The sequence below is a fragment of the Bidens hawaiensis genome, unplaced genomic scaffold (assembly GCF_021521415.1).
Source record: "Bidens hawaiensis isolate Kalapana, Puna unplaced genomic scaffold, B.hawaiensis_p1.1 tig00005061_1, whole genome shotgun sequence".
Lineage (NCBI taxonomy): Eukaryota > Viridiplantae > Streptophyta > Magnoliopsida > Asterales > Asteraceae > Bidens > Bidens hawaiensis.
The window spans coordinates 68,883-88,200 of record NW_027491322.1 but is presented as its reverse complement, the minus strand read 5'-3'; the positions used below and the strand labels follow the sequence as shown (position 1 = coordinate 88,200).

The 19,318-nt window shown below is 39.3% G+C and overlaps 1 pseudogene; it reads left to right on the top strand.

Moving 5' to 3' along the window:
- The first annotated feature begins 17,632 nt into the window (after positions 1-17,632).
- On the top strand, positions 17,633-18,922 carry LOC143628721 (arogenate dehydratase 3 pseudogene; annotated as a pseudogene).
- Positions 18,923-19,318: the final 396 nt, after the last annotated feature.

Sequence of the window (19,318 nt, the reverse complement as noted above, 5' to 3'; positions counted from 1 at the left end):
TCAAAGCTCCGCCCCACACAAAAATATTACATTTATGCGGCACCCACTTACACCAATTCATAGCAAAGAAGCTGCTAGTATCTATACAAGAGACACTAAGGCTCTTGACCAAACCAAACAAGAAGACACTTGACCAACAGCATAATTTATTAGTTAACTGAATCATTTATCTGAAACATGTCGTTTAGCTTTATTCATTAAATCATTTAACCAAAAAATTACATGATTTGTTCACAAAATTTTGTAATACTTGGATTTAAGTGCCTGTTGGATAGTGCAATCTTCGAATTGTTGGATGATTTTATATGTTTGGAGTTCAAGTGTTCAACAAATATAAAACTTACTTAAAATATTTTGGTGACAACCCTAACTTCTAAGCTTAAACTCTTGATCTCTTATGTAGATTTCAAGATAACCATCATGTTGATTTTTAATTTGAGTATAACCCATGTTTTATTATATATATATATATATATATATATATATTGTTTGCACGCTTGGCTTTCATAGTCATTAAAATTCATTATTAAAAGAAGATAAGCCTTTACTCAACATATTTGATATTTGGGTAATTATGAAATGAGAATAAAAATGCTTCTAAATGAATGTTTAAATGTCTACACTAAATTGTGATTACATGAATATAAATAAAAAAAATTTGCATGTGTGGTGTTTATGGTCCGACTTGATGGTTGTAGTTTAACTGTGAAACACGCAGTTTTTAGTAACTATAAAGTATAAACAAAAATTAAAGCCGAGAACAAACCCGCTACTGTGATTTTGAATCATGGCACATTCAAAACAAGTTAGGGTGATACATATTGAGTTATGATTAACTGTGCTTTTATATAATATTATATTTTTAGAAACACATGGAATATTATTTTATAGTTACAAATTACACAAGAACAAGAATACTTTGTTATGAATTTCTCTACAGTAAGTCCCCCCCACTGATTAACTTTGTATTTAAAACAAGTTGAGACTTGTAAGCTAAAGGATTAAATGGACCACATAATAAGTTATCATTTGCACTTGAGAAAAAGACCACATAAAACCTTGTTTAAGTTTATTGTAAAGATGAAAATATTGAGACATTTCTGTTTTAGTAACAAACTGAACTGTTGACCGAATGCACGTCAAGGCCTTCAACTTCAAAATTCCAATCATGTGAATAATGGTTGGGCCTTGTCCAGTGATAACTGATAAGGATTGGGGTAGAGATTAGAGAATGAACTCTGATTGTGGTAATGCTTGCCTCTATAGCTTCATGGTCTCCAAAATACTTGGCCCATCAGAACGTGGCAAGCCCATTCCAATATAGTATATCTATGTTTATACTGTATATAATATATAAGTGAGTAACCTTTTAAATTTTAAGAGGTACCACTGTTGTTGCATATTATACAAGTAATAATGAATAGAATTTTAATAATATAGGGGTAATATAGTATTTACACATTCAAAAATAATTTACAATAATCAAGTTTGCTAATTTATTAAATAGTTACACATTTTCCCCTTACACGCTAATATTTTTTTCTAAAAAAATACAACATAAAAACGAGCATTTTATTCTCTTTAATTTGAGTATGGTATTGCTATAGTTTATTAATTTTATAAAAACTAACATAGTACGTGATTATCAGTTATTACCAGCAACGGATCGAGCAGGTTCGGCTAATGGTGTCAGAACGAGTTATGGTTGGCACATGTTAATACAAAAAAAGGTTAATTTAGTTTATGTCGATATGGGTTTAGATCAAAAGGGGTCATGTTAAAACGGGCTTCATGAACATTTTCGAGTCGGAACATGTCTGTCAAAACGGATTGGGTTAAAAAGTAGTTTATTTGAAATTACTGTACATTTCATCTTTGTTTCCTAATTGTCTCCACCAGTTACATGCGTTCATGCATCAATTACGCGGATGACATTGTTCGCGTATAGGCGTTATGCGGCGCGCTTACTGGCACCGGTTACACGTCCGATGCCACGTTAAATGCATACCACCATCAGGTTACGCACGTACCGTTGCGAGGTTACAAACGTACTAACATCGGTTGCGTTTGCATGTACACCGCTGCATCACTCGAGCACCTAGCTAGTACTTATATATAGAAGTGAACAAAACTAGTATTTTTCCCAAATCGAACCGGTTTATAAACCGAAGAGTTTGGTCAAAGCCTGGTCAAAACTGGTTTGATACAAATCGGTTCTGATTATAAACCGGTTTAGAAGCAATAGAGACCGACCTGGTCCAGTTCGGTTTGTTTTAGAACCGGTCTTTTAACCGGTTTAAAACCGATTTGGTTGTTCAAAAAGGGAACCGGTACCAAGACCGGCGGTTTGGATCGGTTCATGAATCGATTTGGGTAAAAACCAGTTTTAATGTACACATCTACTTATTTTATATATATATATATATATCATAATATACTAATTGTATATCTGTTTATGATCATATAATGTTTTAAATTGGTTTTTAACTGTATCGGGTTGAGCTTAGAAATGGTATAACCTGGTTGTACTGGGTGGTTCAACAGTGTTAATTAGTTGACACATAATTCATAAAAATACAAATTCAACTAAAAATAATACAAAAATACATCTTCCATAAAAAAATTAATTCAAAATTCAAAAGTTAATCATAACATAAAAAATAATTCAAAAATTGCTCATTGGCAATATTAAGAGCAATCTGATTTGATGGTAAGCTGATTGAAGGCCGCTAGGTTAAAACTTAAAATCGGAAGGTAAATGGTTTATGAATGGACTGCTAACAGTCTCTAGTCAAAACCTAAAATTTTACCTTGGGCTTACACCAGTACAATGGTTCAAACCAGTATTACCGGTAATTCTGACGGTTCAAACTATAAACCGTTCGCCCAATTTACAAGCACCGGTATTACGAAAACTGGTTTTTTAAAACATTGGAATATTGGATACAAGTAGTCATCCAACTTTAATTCAAAGTGTTTAATAAAAGTTTTAAAGTTAATTATAAAGATGGTCCCTTTGGTATATCAATATTGCAAGTACGGGTTTTAACTTTGAGAAAATGAACTTGGTCTCGAATAGTTTGAAAGTGTAGCACGAATGTTTCTTTAATCATTGAAATTGAACTCTAGAAACTTAGAATTTTAAGAATGGATTTTGTGATATAAAAGAATAATATGCGTATGCCATATCTTATATTTTATTGTATATAAAACTATCATGTTAAACATGCTTTATATTCTAATCACATGTATATTATTGATCCAAACCAAACGCATACGCCTTTATAAGCATTTACAGTATTCTAAGTATTTAAATAAATGTTAATATTGGAATACATATGTTCCCGAGTTTTCTTAAAAAACCCACTTCAAATCATGACGCCTCTTCCACTTCTCTTCCACTATAGGTGATCTTATTTCTTTTCTTAAAAAACCGTGGAACACGAATTTTCATGACATATTTCCAAATCATTTCTTGTCCCTTGTCACATGAGATTTGGGAACACATAATGTCCTTTTAATTATTCACTAATGATAATTATTTAAAATAGTCGTATATGCTTTATATATCCTATTAGCAAGCACACTTATAAAACATGTTTTCAAAAAGAGCTGAATAAGTCGATTAGATCAGTAAACGACTGCATATCCAATCTGTTAGTCAAATCTATACCGTCTCCAGTTAAACCAGCCAGTTCAATCGATGTACCGACCAGATGGTTATGTTTGATTTCAAACTTTTTTTTAATTTAAAACTTGTTCAAAGTTTATAACAGTTTCATATTTTTAATTCAAGTTATTTATAGCGGGATGCATTTTTTAACACTGATGTTTGTAACGATAAAGTTTTTCAATTTAATCCGATTATAAAATCACAAAACAAATGAGGAGAGTTCAGTGTACTGGTATATGATAATTATTTAACATATCATCATTTTGTCCTTTATTTATTTAATGCATGAAAGAATAATGCAGACTGGCAGAAGATGTAAAACGTGATGTTATTGAATATAAAATAATATATGATATTTTTAATATATAGTTATATTGAACGTGGTTCATTTGATGACTACAATAATGTCCACATTCAAGTATTCAAACTTTAGTCTTAACTTCATAAATACCAAATATGTCATTTCACTTCCCTACATGTTTAGATTATAAACAAACAGTTAAATCCTATTAATAAAATAACATCTTAATCACTAGTGAGACAAAAGATACCTGCAACTGATTTAAAAGAAAAAGATAGAAGGCAGAAGGCTAGAAGCACCGAAATCATACAGAAACCGCATGTGATAGGTCCAGTGTTTTTTCCAAAGCTATATGATACGGCCAGTTAGCTGATGTTTCAAGTTCTAATGTTAGTTTATAAGAACCATATTAACCGACACCCAAAACTCTCATTAAAAGAAAATTGGGCCTCCACTGTAGAAGCCTATATCCAAACGGGTCTTGAATCTTTTCGGTCGTCATGAATGCTAGTTGAAGAGGTAGGTCCTAGCAGAGGTGGTTAGGACCCGCAAGACTCCCTTAAAAGGAGACGTCTGCGCAGTTGAACACGCAAGACTCCTTAAACGGACGTCTGCGCAGTTGAACACGCAGACTTCACCATAGGGACGTCTGCGCCGCGACCTACCAAACCCGCAGGACCCACCACGCTCAGAGTTGTGACGACCTCACATGCGGTACGCAAGCTGGTCCCGCAGGAAATGCCTCCCTATGGTTTCCAAGTAACCCGCCTGTTCCCGCAGGCGTGGGTACCCGCCATTAGGGACTGGCCACCCGCGCAGCATGGCTACACGCATAAGGCTTAACACTCATAATAATTCAGTAGTCACCTGAAGAAGGAATGAGCAAAGTCGGGAATGTAACACCCCGACCAAAGGCGGATTATACATCGGGGCGCCACATATTGTTTCATTACTCGTGACACTATTGGTGTCAATATTTATTAATACACATTTATCACGCACGCGCAGCGGGGTAAATAAAGAACATAAATCAAACATAAATCAATATATTTTAAATTATAACATTCAAACAACATTAACTTGTCTTGATACATTTTAATCTAGGTCCAAAAGTAAAAACGTCCTATGTGTCCACAAGCTCCAAAACAGCTACTGCAAACCTGAACATGTGTTAAAATAAACGTCAAACACTTGCGTGTTGGTGAGAAATCAAGTTTAATACAATACATAGATAACAATAAATCTGCGCGCAACATGTGTATGTCTGGTTTTCAACAAGGGTGTAATCTGATCGGGACCAACTCTAAGAGACAAGACTGCCAGTGCTCACAATTGAGCTCACAAACAAGACTAACTGTGCAAGTGTATACAAAAGAGAAAATCATAAACGATAGTTCTCCCGTGTTCATCTAATGGTACCATGAAAACTGCGGAATAGACCGTCAATACGGTTAATGATCCACACATACAAATAAACAGCCAAGTCTACGTCCTCAACACATGGGATACTGCGCGACTAAAGTTCATAAACAGTTTAAGACTCAAGTTTTGTATGAACACATGAACATCCCAAAGCATTTAAAATAAAAAGGGATTAGATACGAGATAACTCACTTGATAAACGATGCGGTGAAAGATATGCAAGAATCAACTCTTAAACAAGCAAAGTTAACCTATAATTAAGATTATTGTTTTAATGATTTGTTTTAAGTCTTGATTATAAGTTAGCATAATTAAATAAGTAAATTATTATATATAATATATATATATTACCGGAAAAGCAGGGCAGAACAGGGAGGAAGACGGAGGCAGAGAGGAAGACGGCAGAGAGAGCAAGGAGCAAGAGAACAGGAGAGATTAAGTGTTTGTGTGTGATGTGTTAGGAAAATATTATTATTATATATAGGAAAACCCTAGGAGACATAAACCCTAGAAAAAGGGGAAAAGATCTCAAAAAGTAAAAGAAAAGATATCAACGGTAAAAAGTTCTGAAAAGTAAAGATATCAAAAGATATGGCAGCTGCAGGGGGCAAGATAAAGCTGTCAGGGAAACAGTAAAAAGCATGGGCGGTTCAGATAAAGGTACTGGTCAAGCATGGCAAAAGCAGATCTCAAAAGATAATGTCAGTCACTTTTTCTACCAACCAATGGGGGTTGGTACGCATGCTGCGCCGAAAGTAACTATTCAGACATTAGATAGGTTAGGTCAACGGCTCAAAAGATAAGACAACACAAAAGCAAACGGCTAGATTTAAACAGAAGATACAAGGGTTAAGCGCGGGAAGGCTGAGTGCGCGAGCGCGAAGGCTGGCATAACAATCCTTAGCGCACTGCGGGAAGAATCACATCCTTAGCGTGCTGTGTGAACTAGAATTCTAAGCGCATCGCGGGAAGAACATACATTCTTAGCGCATCGCGGGAAGAACATGCATTCTTAGCGCGCTGCGAGAAGAGTTCTCTTCACGCATCGCAGGAACAAGATGTCTTCACGCAGGCTTCCATGTAAGGAGTCTGGCGCGTGGAGCTGCAGACATCCTTAGGCGGGAAGAACCAAAGGACAAGCAAAGGGTTGAGGGAAACAAGGCTTAAGGGCGGGACGGCGACAAGAGGGAAAAGAAGGCGGAAAGGAAATATATATTTTTATTAAAAGTAAAATATAAGTATAAATAAATATTAAATCATAAAAGAAAGAGATCGGATAAGGGAAACGGGTACCTGGGTCGGGTCGGATCAGGGCAGATGTCACAGTCTCCCCTACTTTAAGAAATTTCGTCCCGAAATTTATCTCGAAGTAGGTTGCGCAGAGAACAGGTGCGGGTACTTGATCTTCATTTGATCTTCCCTTTCCCATGTAAACTCGGCTCCGCGCTTGGACTCCCAACGAACTTTCACGATAGGGATACGACTGCGCTTGGTTTGCTTAACCTCGCGATCCATAATCTCAACAGGCTTCTCAACGAAATGCATAGATTCATCAACTTGAACTTCATCAAGTGGGATGTGAAGGTTCTCGTCAGCTAAACACTTCTTGAGATTGGAAACATGGAACGTTGGATGCACATTACTGAGCGCGAGCGGCAGGTCAAGTCTGTAGGCAACTTTTCCCACACGCGCGAGAATCTTGAATGGACCAACATAACGAGGAGCAAGCTTACCCTTCTTCCCAAAGCGGACAACACCTTTCCAAGGCGACACTTTGAGGAGAACAAGATCACCAACTTGAAATTCGAGAGGCTTCCGCCTACGATCTGCGTAACTCTTCTGTCGGCTTCTGGCAGTCAGCAGATGATCACGGATCTTGGCGATTTTATCGGTTGTCTCTTGAACAAGTTCGGGTCCTGTGATTTGAGTTTCACCCACATCGCTCCAACAGATCGGGGAGCGGCACTTACGACCGTAAAGTGCTTCAAATGGGGCCATACCGATACTGGAATGATAGCTGTTGTTATAAGAGAACTCGATCAAAGGCAGGTGTGAATCCCAATTACCTCCAAAATCAAGAACACAAGATCGGAGCATATCCTCAAGAGTTTGAATAGTTCGCTCAGACTGACCGTCAGTCTGAGGATGATATGCCGTACTCATGTCCAAGCGAGTTCCTAATGCAGATTGGAGAGATTTCCAAAAGCGAGATATAAAACGGCCATCGCGATCGGATATGATGCTCAAAGGAGTACCATGGCGGCAGACAATTTCCTTGACATAAAGCTGCGCGAGATGCTCAACACGGTAGTTTTCACGAATGGGCAGAAAGTGAGCAGACTTAGTCAATCGATCCACTATTACCCAAATGCTATCATGTTTGCTTGCTGTCAAAGGTAACTTGGTAATAAAGTCCATCGCTACACATTCCCATTTCCACGTAGGAATTTCTGGTTGTTCGAGCAAACCAGACGGGCGTTGGTGTTCAGCTTTTACTTTAGAACAAGTCAGACATTTAGCTACGAACACAGCAATATCCTTTTTCATACCGGGCCACCAATAAGTAATGCGCAAATCCTTGTACATCTTATCAGCGCCAGGATGAATAGAATACCGAGATTTGTGCGCTTCACTCAGGATATCTGCGCGAAGATTCTCATCAAAGGGGATCCAGATGCGATTAAGATAGCAGAGAATTCCACTCAGATTAGGGACAAAGTGTGCTTCCGCGCCACACGCTAACTCGGCGCGAAGGTTACCATTACTGATGGATGCGCGCTGCGCGTCACGAATACGCGATTCAAGGTTGCTTTGAATCGTCGCGAAGTGAAGCTGGGTGCGCGGCAAGATACAGTTAAGTTGGCAGGGTTTTCGGCTGAGCGCATCGGCTACCACATTAGCCTTACCAGGATGATACCGGATCTCACAATCGTAATCGCTGATAAGTTCGTTCCATCGGCGTTGCCTCATGTTAAGTTCCTTTTGATCAAAGATATGCTGAAGGCTTTTATGGTCAGTGTAGAGGATACACTTAGTACCATAAAGGTAGTGTCTCCAGATCTTCAAGGCAAAAACAACTGCACCAAGTTCGAGATCGTGAGTTGTATAATTCTTTTCATGAACCTTAAGTTGCCTTGATGCGTAAGCGATAACCTTGCCTCGTTGCATAAGAACACAACCGAGACCTTGGTTGGAGGCATCACAATACACAACAAAATCATCACTTCCCTCAGGTAGCGCTAGAACAGGAGCTTCACACAACAAACGCTTGAGCGTCAGAAAGGCTTCTTCTTGCTTCGAGCCCCAAATATATGGTTTACCTTTGTGCGTAAGAGCTGTTAAAGGCAAAGCGATCTTTGAGAAGTTTGAAATGAAACGCCGGTAATAACCAGCTAAGCCCAGAAAGGAACGGATCTCAGAAGGAGAGGATGGCGTAATCCAGTTCTTGATTGCTTCAATCTTGGATGGGTCGACATGAATACCCATCTTGTTTACAACATGACCAAGAAACTGTACTTCATCAGACCAAAATTCACACTTGGAAAGCTTAGCATAGAGTTGCTCGGCTCTAAGCTTTTGCAATACCAATCGGAGATGTTGCTCATGCTCGGCCTTGGTCTTAGAATACACCAGAACATCATCGATAAACACGATCACGAATTTATCCAAGAAAGGCCTACACACCCGATTCATTAGATCCATGAAAACGGCGGGTGCGTTGGTTAGACCGAAGGACATGACCAAGAATTCGAAATGGCCATAACGAGTTCGAAAAGCAGTCTTCGGAACATCTTCATCGCGGATGCGCAACTGGTGATAGCCAGAGCGGAGATCAATCTTCGAGAAACAGGAGGCACCTTGGAGTTGATCAAAGAGGTCGTCAATACGCGGTAAGGGATACCGGTTTTTAATGGTTAGTTTGTTCAACTCGCGGTAATCAATACACATGCGAAACGATCCATCTTTCTTTTTAACGAACAACACCGGAGCACCCCAGGGCGAAGAGCTAGGGCGAATGAATCCTTTAGCAGTCAACTCTTGAAGTTGGCTTGCCAATTCTTGCATCTCAGCGGGCGCAAGACGGTAAGGAGATTTAGCCACGGGGGAAGCACCAGGGACAAGATCAATACGGAACTCGACTTCACGAGCGGGAGGGATACCAGGAAGATCATCAGGAAAAACTTCAGGAAAATCACGCACAACAGGGATATCGCGAAGCTTCTTTCCTTCATCGGGTTTAACCACATGGGCTAGAAATGCAATACACTTCTTCCGCATGAGTCTTTGGGCTTCGGCGCAAGACATAAGTTTAAGACCACTGGAGGGTTTTTCGCCGTAGATGTGAAGATCACCATTTTCTCGAGGTATGCGAATCAATTTCTTGGCGCAAATAACTTCAGCGCGATTATGCGTAAGCCAGTCCATACCAATAATAACATCAAAGCTTCCAAGAGGCATAGGGATGAGGTCGATCAGAAAATCGTTTTCGTTAAGGTTAAGCGTACAATCTTTAATCACCGAGTTAATTAAAACAGTTTCACCGTTAGCCAATTCAACTGAAAAATCTTCTTTTAAATCGTTGCGCGGTCGCGCAAGCTTCTGCTCGAAGGCGCGAGAGATAAAGCTTCGATCGGCGCCAGTATCAAAAAGTACAGAAGCATAAAATCCGTTAAGTAAAAATGTACCATTAACTACGTCATTATTCGCTTGCGCTTGGTGCGCGGTTATGTTAAAAGCTCGTCCACGCGTCACTTGGTTTGAAATCTGGTTCACCGGATTCGCTTGCGTAATCTGAACTTGTAGTCTCGGGCACGCGTTCCGGAAATGACTGGGATCACCGCAGTTAAAGCACGATCTGGGTCGTGGGTTTTGGTAGGTTGGTTGTGGGTTCTGCGGGTAGACTGGTGGTGTTGGCGCAATTGGATTGGCGGGAAGGACTCTACAGTTTTCAGCAGTGTGACCAGTACGGCCACATCGGGTACAAAGTCGACACGGGGTTTGGGTTGGGTGGTGAAATCTACAGGTTGGGCAAAAGGGATGGTTTCCTGTGTAAGGTTTCTTAGGAGGCGGGGCAGGGAGTGCGGGATTGGTTATGGCATAGTTGTGGCCTATAGGAGGTGTTGGGTAGGCTGACAGAGGTTGAGGGGCGTATGCTAGAGGCTGGTAAGCGGGTTGCTGGACTACGGGCGGGTTGGTAAGCGCGTAAGCTTGTCTGCGCCTACGTTTCTGGTTATGGTTTGAGGGTTCAGGTTTGGTTTCTGCGGGTTCAGGGGCAGTTTTGGTGGGTTTGGTCTTCTCAGATCCCCGCAGGAACAGGGTTCCTGCTCTGACATGGTTGTCGCTGAGCACAGCGGCCAACTCGATGGCGTCAGAGAGGGTAACTGGGTTTCTGGCCCATACAGAATCTTGAATTTCCATGGGGAGACCCCCAAGGAATTTCTCTATGGCTCGGCGTGAAGGGGTAACAAGGTGAGGGACCAGTAAGCTTAGCTCGTGGAAGCGCGTCGCGTACTCGCGCGCTTCACCGCTGTATTGCTTCAAGTTCCAGAATTCTTCCTCCAGGCGCTTAATTTCGTTGGGAGGGCAGAATTCTCGCGTAAGAATTTCCTTGAATTCCTCCCATGTCATGCTAGAAGCAGCCTCTGCGCCACGCGCATGAGCTACTCCATTCCACCATGTAAGCGCTCTGGATTCCAGGACACTGGAAGCATATAGGGTTCGTCTTTCTGAGGGGCATTAGGTATGGAGGAAAGTGTTTTCTATTTTCTCAAGCCACTGGAGCATCACGGTGGCTCCTTCAAGACCTGTGAACTTTGGAGGGTTACCCGCGTTAAAGGATTTAATGTTATAACTCGAGGTGTTGGTATTGTTTTGGCTCAAAGCTTGGGCTATTGCGGCGGCCATTTCCTGGGAACGTTGCTGTCTACGCATGCGCGAGGCTTCTCTTCTCTGAAATCGGCGAGATAGCGGAGGCATTCTATAAAAGTTTTAATTTTAGTTAATATCTTGGTTTTATCGCAAAGTATAACTTTATAAAGCTTGGTTTCACGGAGTTAGATGCTATCAGAAGTTAAAGTAAAATAAATGACCCTAAATGCAGACTTAATAAAGGTAACAAATTCGAATCAGAAATCGACAATTCATGTATCACCATGACTTTCCGAATTCCCAATTTAAAATATACGAGTAAACGAGTATTGGAGATTGACGATTCATGTATCACCATGACTTTCCAATCTTCAATATAAAATATACAAGAAAATGAGTATTGGAGGTGGACAATTCATGTATCACCATGACTTTTCAAGTCTCCAACCTCAGAACATAATCGTAAATGGAAATTGAAAATCAACTATTCATGTATCACCATGACTTTTCGGATTTTCAATCCCAACAAACGAATATGTAAGTAAAATCAATAAAAATCGAAATTCACAAAAATCGAAATATCGCGGAATAAAACATAAAACCATATACTGCGCAAGCGCGAGCATATTCATAAATAACGAGTAATTAACAATAAGCGCGCAAACATGAGATTTCTCTCATGCGCGAGAAGGGACTCTTAGGTATTCTAGGCCGTTACGTCTAACCACCTATCCTAAAGTCAACGAGCTCTGATACCAATCTGTAACACCCCGACCAAAGGCGGATTATACATCGGGGCGCCACATATTGTTTCATTACTCGTGACACTATTGGTGTCAATATTTATTAATACACATTTATCACGCACGCGCAGCGGGGTAAATAAAGAACATAAATCAAACATAAATCAATATATTTTAAATTATAACATTCAAACAACATTAACTTGTCTTGATACATTTTAATCTAGGTCCAAAAGTAAAAACGTCCTATGTGTCCACAAGCTCCAAAACAGCTACTGCAAACCTGAACATGTGTTAAAATAAACGTCAAACACTTGCGTGTTGGTGAGAAATCAAGTTTAATACAATACATAGATAACAATAAATCTGCGCGCAACATGTGTATGTCTGGTTTTCAACAAGGGTGTAATCTGATCGGGACCAACTCTAAGAGACAAGACTGCCAGTGCTCACAATTGAGCTCACAAACAAGACTAACTGTGCAAGTGTATACAAAAGAGAAAATCATAAACGATAGTTCTCCCGTGTTCATCTAATGGTACCATGAAAACTGCGGAATAGACCGTCAATACGGTTAATGATCCACACATACAAATAAACAGCCAAGTCTACGTCCTCAACACATGGGATACTGCGCGACTAAAGTTCATAAACAGTTTAAGACTCAAGTTTTGTATGAACACATGAACATCCCAAAGCATTTAAAATAAAAAGGGATTAGATACGAGATAACTCACTTGATAAACGATGCGGTGAAAGATATGCAAGAATCAACTCTTAAACAAGCAAAGTTAACCTATAATTAAGATTATTGTTTTAATGATTTGTTTTAAGTCTTGATTATAAGTTAGCATAATTAAATAAGTAAATTATTATATATAATATATATATATTACCGGAAAAGCAGGGCAGAACAGGGAGGAAGACGGAGGCAGAGAGGAAGACGGCAGAGAGAGCAAGGAGCAAGAGAACAGGAGAGATTAAGTGTTTGTGTGTGATGTGTTAGGAAAATATTATTATTATATATAGGAAAACCCTAGGAGACATAAACCCTAGAAAAAGGGGAAAAGATCTCAAAAAGTAAAAGAAAAGATATCAACGGTAAAAAGTTCTGAAAAGTAAAGATATCAAAAGATATGGCAGCTGCAGGGGGCAAGATAAAGCTGTCAGGGAAACAGTAAAAAGCATGGGCGGTTCAGATAAAGGTACTGGTCAAGCATGGCAAAAGCAGATCTCAAAAGATAATGTCAGTCACTTTTTCTACCAACCAATGGGGGTTGGTACGCATGCTGCGCCGAAAGTAACTATTCAGACATTAGATAGGTTAGGTCAACGGCTCAAAAGATAAGACAACACAAAAGCAAACGGCTAGATTTAAACAGAAGATACAAGGGTTAAGCGCGGGAAGGCTGAGTGCGCGAGCGCGAAGGCTGGCATAACAATCCTTAGCGCACTGCGGGAAGAATCACATCCTTAGCGTGCTGTGTGAACTAGAATTCTAAGCGCATCGCGGGAAGAACATACATTCTTAGCGCATCGCGGGAAGAACATGCATTCTTAGCGCGCTGCGAGAAGAGTTCTCTTCACGCATCGCAGGAACAAGATGTCTTCACGCAGGCTTCCATGTAAGGAGTCTGGCGCGTGGAGCTGCAGACATCCTTAGGCGGGAAGAACCAAAGGACAAGCAAAGGGTTGAGGGAAACAAGGCTTAAGGGCGGGACGGCGACAAGAGGGAAAAGAAGGCGGAAAGGAAATATATATTTTTATTAAAAGTAAAATATAAGTATAAATAAATATTAAATCATAAAAGAAAGAGATCGGATAAGGGAAACGGGTACCTGGGTCGGGTCGGATCAGGGCAGATGTCACAGGGAACATTCCCGCATAAAGGCGGGAGGGGGAAAACTCCCGCCTAAATGAGCCAGTCCGTATAATAATGGAGGATCTTTTGTGTGATACCTGACGAGGTATGGACAAAAGATCTGACCAAGGATACGACAGCTCACCGACAACAGCATGGCAGACAACACGCCACAGCACTGTGACCAATAGCCGCCGCCTGCTCACCAACTCCTGCCATTCCACGTGCCTAGCCTGTAGTTGGTGGAAAAGGAAAAGTGAACAGCACGCCTGGTCACTGTCAGCCGCTGCCTATCCACCAATTACCAGCAGAGCACGTGTGTAGGCCACAGTTAGCAGAGTAGTAGGCCGGCTAAACCTCCTTGGAAACCCACCTTCGGCTATAAAAGACATCAAATGGTATTATCATTTCATCATCTTATATCATCTAATATCTTGTATAATTTACCTGATAACTGCTCTAGTATTAATAATATACTTTATAATCAAAGAGTAATATAGACTGATTCTCACGCCGGAGGGTGGTCACAAGGAGGAACCCCCCCTTTCTTAGTGACGAGCTCACGGTGTCTGTTTTGCAGGTTATCGGAAGAACCATCTTACCGGAATTAACCCCTCGTGGGAAACGTCTATCTAACCCTCAGGTTACTCGTAATCTGTCGGGGTTCGACTGGTGTTTCTTCATTGGCGCCATCCGTGCATAAAGCTAAAACTTTATTTTTCTCCAGTTTTTTCAAAATTTCTGGAAAGATGGTTAAGGATACTCCGGTCCCAAAACCGAGTAACCAAGAGACTCCGGTTATCACAACCCCAGCTACTGGGGGAGATACCGAGTACACAAACTTTACGAACACTACCCCAGTTACACTGGTGTTTCTTCACTAGTGTAAACATTTTTGTATATATGTTTATGATTATAGAGTAAAGGCGTGACTCGTGAGTGAATGCTAGCGTATTCGTTGTGTCCTACTTTCAGTCACTTGACCACTTCCCTTATGTATATCCATAGAGGAGGAACCGTGTGTGAGATGCTCATCATCATGACTCGTCCAGGCTTTTTCTGATCTTCGACGTAACTCTTTTCAACGGGAAACCTGGTTCCCATGATACTTTCTTGGAAGATCCGGTCTAAAGCTCGACGAGAAAAAAAGAATGGGATCTTAGCATTTAATGCCCTTGACCGTTTGAGAGAGGCCTTTGAATTGTCCTGAGCCCTTCTTTGGCGCGACCCACCATTGTGTTCCTTTTGGAATCAGTGGTGGTTTCCGATCTTTGGGTTCAAGTGGTAATCAGACATTGGATCGATACTGGTGGTCTTCAATAAATTATGTCAAGTCCAACTTCGCCAACTAAGTCGGGTCCTAGTCTTAGGCCCACCGCACAATGGGTTGCTCATCGTTCGTCATGTACAAAACAAATTTTGTGGCCGAGTATTTCCTATCCATAATTAGCGTTAAAAAATGATTGTATAAAATATAAATATAAAGATAATATTATTTAAATCATCCCACACCATTTAGTGTGATGACAAAGATGGTTTAGTTTCAAAATAATGGTCAGGGTTTTGATCCCACTAGTATTTGTTTGTAAATATATATATTTGGCTGTTAAAAAAGAAAGATAATATTATTTTAATAAATTAAACTATATATTAACTGAATTTAAAATATATTTTAAGAATTAAATTAAGATACATAGGTATGTGTGAACAGTTAGAAAATGTAGGGTTTTTGTTGTGTTGGCAAATAGTCAAGTGTGGACGGTGGATTCCTCTCTGGCTAGTCATTGATTGGCTACTCACTTAAAAAATGGGTGTAATGGGTTGAAATCATCAAGAAGGATTCCTTAACGGTGTTAGCCGATACCCACCATGATACTACAGTAGAAACTCTATAAAATAATACATTTAAAATTATTAAAATTTATTAATTAAAAAAGTTATTAATTAATCAATAAATTAATAATTATTAATTTATATATTAATTAATATTTTATTAATTTATAGTAGAATGTTCTGACTCACCCAAAAGAAAATGTAGTTGCACAGTTGTTGACTGATGAAGAAATTATTAAAAGCGTTATTGGAATTAATAAAGATGATATCGATGAAGAAGATGATGAAAGTTCTACAATGGAGCCCCCTTCGCGAAACGAAACTATTAAAGCGGCAATCATATTGAACAATTTCTTGTTGAGCTATGAGAAAACAACACCAGAAGTTCTTACCATGCTAAGGAAAATTAGAGACGAGATTCAAGGGGAAATTGAATCAACAAAAAACAAAAGACAATTGAGTCATTTTTCAAGAAACATTCATAAATCATTCATGTAATATGCTATATATAAGGAATTATTAATTTATATTTTTATGGGGTCTAAAGAAATTATCAAAAATGTATTATCTTATAATTTTAACGAATTATTAATTTAGCACCCTATCCCCGAGTCGGGATCGGCAAAAAATATTATCTTAGAGAGTTTATTAAATAATCGAGTATTAATTTATCGAGTTTCTACTGTAGTATGCTTCACGTGGCTAGCTAGTTGAGCCACTTAATGTTTTTAAAACCTGATCAGTGAGCCGAACACGGCCGAACAAATTTGATGAAAAAAATGATGAATGGGCTGAAAAAAAGATTTTCTAAAAAAAAAGATAAAAATTCATAGTAAACAGGTTTAACAGGTCTGGTTTCCGGCCAGACCGGGTAAACCAGTTCGGACTGACTGGTTCTCTGGGAGCCGAGTGAACTACACAGAGCCGGACCGGTTAGTGGACCGAATCTCGATCAGAACGAACCGGTCCAGTTTCAACAACATTGCTTGTTATCTTTATATCTTTTTACAACAAAACTAATTTGTATTGTTATTTTTACGGTAACAAATTGTACTGTTGTTGATTGATGAAAGTTTGTTTTTACTGATAAAAAAATAAATCTTAACTTTATATCTTTTTACAACAAAACTAATTTGCTACTAGCTTTTTCATCATGTTCATAGCTTAACTTAGCGATTTTGAACCATTAAAAAATCTTATCTTATCTCAGTTTTCTAATAAAGTAAAATAGTGACGTTTATATGTCAAGTCCATGTACAATTCTAGCATAATTTCCCATTTTATTCTTTTAATCGCTTATTTTATTCATCCTGGTTATTCATAAGTCATGAGTTAAAACCATTTTGGCAATTGGGTCTTAGCTTTCCGTTTCATGTATTTTATTTTTATATCATCATTTCATGTACTTGTACCTCACTTTCATGTTTTTATATCTTCGTTATATGTGCATCGATTTCATATATTTATAAGTAAAACTTTAGTCCGTATTTGATTTTGGTTATAAACCGAAATTAACTAAGCAATTAACCAAATAAACCAAACCATTTACCAAAAGAAGATGGTTAATATGATGAGCCTAATAACTAAACAGAACCGTACAAATCCATACATTGATGCAATGGTTCACCATGTTAATAACCTAATATAACATGCTGCTGTTATAAAATGAATTTCTTGATCTTTTGGTAACTTGAAATGTTCTTATAACTCCTTTTTCATACTTGGTTTGCATTTCAAATAGCCAAAATATAATAGCAATATTTGAAAAGTTTTTAATAAATAAAAAGTCAAACCAATACCTGCAAGAAGGAAAGAGGGAGGTAGGTGTAAGAATTGGCCCAACCACTCCTAAACCATCCCCTCCTCTCACATATAAAACCCATCCCTTCCCCAACCAGAACAAGAAGCTTTCATTAAACCATCACACAAAAATGTATTGTGTTACTCCATCAAATATTATTAATCTCAATTCATTAGCTGTTACATCAACCCACACGGTTAACTTTAACCGTCTCTCCCAACCGACTCAGCTCAACATCCAATGCCGTTACGACGCCACACCCGCGCCAACGGCAGGAATAAAGAGCCGAGCCGATTGGCAAAGCTCGTGTGCGATATTAGCTAGCAAAGTCGAATCACAATCAAAAAAACAAAATACAGATCAGTCATCCGAGACTGATAATAATAACATAATCACCGTTGCAGGCGTAAATAATAATAATAATAATAATAATAATAATAGTTTAGATCTGGTACCGGTTAAGAAGCTACCGAAGCCGTTAACCATCGCTGACCTGTCACCAGCTCCCGCGCACGGTTCGACACTACGAGTGGCGTACCAAGGCGTTCCTGGCGCGTACAGTGAAGCCGCAGCCGGTAAAGCGTATCCGAACTGCGATGTGATTCCTTGTGACCAATTCGAAGTCGCATTTCAAGCGGTCGAGCTTTGGATCGCCGATCGCGCGGTTTTACCCGTCGAAAACTCGTTAGGCGGAAGCATTCATCGCAACTACGATTTATTATTACGACACCGTCTTCACATAGTGGGAGAGGTTCGGCTTCCAGTTCATCACTGCTTATTATCGCTACCAGGCGTACGGAAAGAGTACCTGACTCGTGTTATAAGCCATCCGCAAGCGTTAGCTCAGTGCGAGCTAACGCTTACGAAACTCGGCTTAAACGTCACGCGCGAGGCCGTTGACAATATCGCTGGCGCGGCGGAATTCGTCGCGGCGAATGACTTACGCGACACTGCCGCAATAGCCTCCGCACGTGCCGCTGAGTTGTACGGACTCGACATCCTGGAAAACGGTATCCAGGATGATTCAAGTAACGTCACGCGCTTTGTTATGTTAACGCGTGAACCGATTATACCTCGAACGGACATTCCTTTCAAAACGAGCATTGTGTTCGCTCACGATAAAGGAATGTCCAATCTGTTTAAAGTGTTGTCCGCTTTTGCGTTTCAGAATATTAGTTTAACGAAAATTGAGAGCCGGCCGCATCGAAACCGACCGATTCGGGTCGTTGGCGATGAGAATGTGGGAACTGCTAAGCATTTTGAGTACATGTTTTACGTTGATTTCGAAGCGTCAATGGCGGATGTTAGGGCGCAAAACGCATTGGCGGAGGTTCAGGAGTTCACGTCTTTCCTGAGGGTGTTGGGGAGTTACCCCATGGATATGACGCCTTGGTCGCCATCAACATCTACATCTCAATGATTTTTTATTTAAAAAGAATATATGTGTGTTTAGTTTTGGGTTTTTAAATTTATCTTTCTTGTTTTGAAGAAAAGAAGGAAGAGTTAATGTTTGGGTAAATAATTAATATGGTTTAATGGTTTAATAATCCCTAGTTTCAATTCCAATTTGTATTTGTTATGTCTCGCATGTTTTTTTTTTAAATCATTTGTTATTGATTATATTGCAACTTGCAAGTTGTTGTCTTGCCTACCAATGAAATTTTAACTTTATACATGTACTATCTTTTATATTAAAATGACCCGATTAAAATGACTGGATTGAATTTTAAATTTTGTTAATATATATTATTATTCGTTTAGAAATTTATTTTTTATATTAAAGAAGTATGGTTTTGAACCTGACTAGACCTGGATC